The sequence below is a fragment of the Apodemus sylvaticus genome, chromosome 3 (genome assembly GCF_947179515.1).
Source record: "Apodemus sylvaticus chromosome 3, mApoSyl1.1, whole genome shotgun sequence".
In the NCBI taxonomy this organism is placed as follows: Eukaryota; Metazoa; Chordata; class Mammalia; order Rodentia; family Muridae; genus Apodemus; species Apodemus sylvaticus.
In genome coordinates, this window is record NC_067474.1 from 24696080 (window position 1) to 24700519 (window position 4440).

The following is a 4440-nucleotide window of genomic DNA, read 5'->3' on the forward strand; positions in this document are numbered from 1 at the left end:
ACACACACACGTACTCGCACTCGCACGCGCACGCAAGCATACATATGCATGCACTAATAATAATAATTTAAGTTTAACAATAGTTATTAGCAAAGTACCAAAATAAATAGTATGTGAGAGATCCTGGAACTTAGTCAGAAGCTGACTGATAGCTTTCATTAAGGGCCTTTTGTCCCTACAGTGTAGGAGAAAGTGGATAAGAAAGAATAAAAACGAGGAGACCGGCAGACCATGCTGTTTGGTTGTCTTGGACTGGAACTACCTCTGAAGTGGGCAACACACCTGTAATTAGAACTCCCCGCCCTGCCACCACCCAACAATGAGGCCTTAGATAGTTGTTATCCTTTGTAAATTAGCACCATGTACTCAGAGTGAACACTATTGAATGTGCCCAGTGTCTGTTCCCCTTGCTTCTTCCCTAAGTACCAACTTTGGTCATTCACTGATACACACCCCAGATGACCTAGTGAAAACTACTCCATTCTCCACTCCAGGCGTAGACCTTGGCTGCCTACGCGGAATTCCCACTCTTCCATGCCATAACTGGCTCAGGGAACCCCCAAGTTGCCTGCTGTAGGTTTTGCTCTATGGCAGGGATAAAATATTTAACGAGAGAGCTTTTCTTCTGTACATGGGTGAGAGACTTTTCTTATTGTTATCTAGGTATAAATAGTGAGGTGGGCTGCCCAAGTTGCTTCTGACATGAGGGAGAGTAGCCGTGGATAGTGTTGATACCACTGGTGCCAGCAAAGAATTATCTATGTGCTCCACAACCTGCTCATTACCAGTCCTGAGACTCCTCCATGTCTGGATTTGAAGCTGAGACGATTGTAACTTACTTTTTTGATTAAGACTATTTGGATCGTGCTTCCTAGTGCTTGCACCTGGCTAAATGACCATGCAGTAAGGCCGAGATGAGGATTAAACTATATATTCTATTGGGCAACAGTCTATAAACTGTTAGACAAGCAAATGCATAGATTAACTAATTACACAGAAGGGATTTTTAGTAATCATCCTCAAATGTCATAAGCCTCACCTTCTCTGTGTTCAGATAACCTTGTCCTCTCCTGACTTCTGAACAGAGATATGTATTCATGTAACACTTGGTGCATTAACACATAACAAATGCAAAATAATGTATTAACTAGCAAATTGTCACCAGATGTTCTTACAGCTTTGGAATCTTCAGGTGAAACTGATCACACACAATAATAATTTAATTATTACATCATCCATTTCTAGAATCCTGAGTGTCTGTCTGTCTTATGGTGGAAGTCTCATTAAACTGTCACTGCCCTGTTGTCCCTAAAGGCACTCTTGGGTTCCCCATGCCTCATCATCTTGATTCATTTTGTTCAAAGGACAGAGTTCTACATCCAGAAACAAGATGCCAAAAACTAAAACGTTTCTGTGAAAAAACAGCAAATGAAGATAAAGAGGAGCCCTTATCTGCTGCTCATGGAAGTATAAATTGGAGAATCTATAAATGAAATCAGTATAGAAACATCTCAAAAGACTAAAGCTAGAACTACCATACAACCTAGCTAGCTACACCACTTCTGCATGACCTACCATAGAGATACTTGCACATCCATGTTAATACCCTGTTTATAATAGCAAAAAAAAAAAACCTGGAATCAACAGATGAATGGATGATAAAAGTTGATAAATATACACAATTTTTCAGGGAAAAAAATAGAACTAGAAAACATTGTCTTAAGCAAGGCAACCCAGGCTCAGAAATATAAACACTATGTGTTCTCTCTCATATGTGGATCCTAGACTGTCACATGTATGTGACAGTATATCTAAGTAAGAGTACATGTGGGTGCAACCCAGGAAACTAGAAAGGGGGCATAAGATAGGGCGGAGGAGGTGGCTTTAATGGAGGGTTGTGGGGGTGCTAGAGCATGTGTCACATGGCAGTGGAGGGGGGCACTGGGACAAAGGGCACAGCAGGGAAGGAGGCAAAGACAGGAGGCAGGGAGACTGACCAAAACAAAGTATGAAGTTACCATAAAGAAACCTGTGTAAGGCCGGGCGGTGGTGGCATATGCCTGTAATCCCAGCACTCTGGGAGGCAGAGGCAGGCGGATTTCTGAGTTCCAGGCCAGTCTGGTCTACAGAGTGAGTTCCAGGACAGCCAGGGCTACACAGAGAAACCCTGTCTCGGGGAAAAAAACAAACAAACAAAAAACAAAAAAACAAAAAAAGAAAGAAAGAAAGAAAGAAAGAAAGAAAGAAAGAAAGAAAGAAAGAAAGAAAGAAAGAAAGAAAGAAAGAAACCTGTGTAAGCTAGTTAAATGTGCTTTATTTCAAACCAAAGGGGGAGACTTTTTAATTTTTAGAGACCCAGGAGAGGGCTGTGGAGATGGCTCAGTGGGTAAAGTCAGGGCTGTTCAAACATGAGGAGCAGAATTTGGATCTCAGTGCTGGAGAATGGAAACAGGCAGGTGCTGGGAGCTCACTGGCTAAACCGTTGAGCTAGCTGCAGACTCAGTGAGAAACCTTGTCTCAAGAAATGAGGTGGAGAGGAGCAGAATGCATCTCTAGCCTCCTATCTCCATAGCTTCATCCACTGGTGAAGACACCCATGCACACATGTGTGCACACATGATTCCACAACATAAACACACACTAATACATTTTTAGCTTGAAATATCAAAGTGCCTGTTAAAAAGACTAGGAGAGATAAACCCTAGAAGTCCTAACTTCATAATTTTGAGGCTTAGCTTACAAAGTATCACATTTATCATGTCATTTTCCTCTTTTATTTTCTCTAAAGATGGTTATTTATAGCCATTTTAATAATCTTCATGTTTTACTCTTACACGTTTTGACTTACATGAAAAACCACGTTCACAGAGGCTACTGGGAAAATTTGTTGGTAACCAGATGTATTCCTGATGAAGTACTTTTTTAAAGCATTAGAGTATGAATGCACACAGATACACATGCACGATGTCAGATGTGCACGACCATGGGAAATAACGGTGATGATCTTGCACTGATGTCACTGATACAACGCCAATCACAAGTAGATTGGCCACACAGGTAGTTGGCATGCACATAAAAGGCTCAGATTAGCATAGAATTGTTTTCGATCATTTCATTTGTAGAAGAATTAATAATATACAAAAAGATGATTCAGGGAAGAGCGCTGACTAAATAACAGCAAACTCTCTCCCCATATAGATGATGCATGCATTGGAAGAACTGATGTAACCATTAAGAATTCGGGTATCAACTAGATTCTGGAAACTTCCATGGGGAAGTGGGGCTGCCTCTGACTTTTTGCCTGTTTCTCAAACCCTTGTTCTCCTACTGGTTGCCCTGTCCAGCTTTGATATGAGGTGCCTAGTAACTTGTCATTCATGTTTGGTTGATATCCGCAGGAGACCTGTGCGTTTCTAAACAGAAACAGGAGGAGTGGATGGGGAAGGGATACTGGGAAAAGAAGGTCAGGAGGAGGTGCTGAGAGGGGAGGGTGGGGAAACTGAGGTCAGGATGTAATATATAATGAATTAAAAACGAGTGATTTTTTAAAAACAGAACACCTTCAGTTAGTAAATGGGAAAAATGAAATTGAGATCCAGCACCATGTCGTCGGAGGTCATTTGTTCACTGACGTTAGAACACTTCCTTTTATTAAATTATGTTTTCTTTAAAGTGTGTGTGTGTGTGTTTGTGTGTGTGTAGTGTGTGTGTGTGTGTGTGTGTGTGTGTGTGTGTGTGCTCATGCCTTGAACATGCTAAACTGGAATACTTGCCCAACTTCAAAAATAATCTTTCAAAATTGCTTTTCATTTAGGGCCAGCAAGATGTCTCAGAGGGTAAAGGCATGCGGTGGTTTGAATATGGAAAGTAGCGCCCTTAGGGGGAAGTGAGTCACTAGGGGAGTGGGCTTTGAGGGCCTAGGCTCAGGCTCTGCACAGTGTGGAAGAGAGCCTGCCCCTGGCAGCTTGCAGAAGGGAGTCCCTCCTGGCTGCCTTTAGATCAAGATGCAGAACTCTCCACTCCTCCAGCACCAGGTCTGCCTGCTTGCTGCCATGCTTGACACCGTGATGATAATGGACTCAAACTGTAAGCCATGGCCAATTAAATGTGTTCCTTTATCATTTACCTCAGTCATGCTGCCCCTTCACAGCAATAAAACCCAAACTAAAACAAGGTGCTTGCCAATACGGCTGATAACCTGGATTCAGTCCCCAGAACCTGCATGGCTGAGGGTGAGAGCCAGCTCCTGCAAGTTGTCTTTTGACCTGCATACGTACAAACACCATAGCCTCTACATACATGCTATGGCCTCCACATTTATTAAAACAGTATTATACACACACATACATATATACATACATACACACACATGCATGCATACATACACACACACATACATACATACACACACTCACAAACACAAAGAAATGCAAAATATAT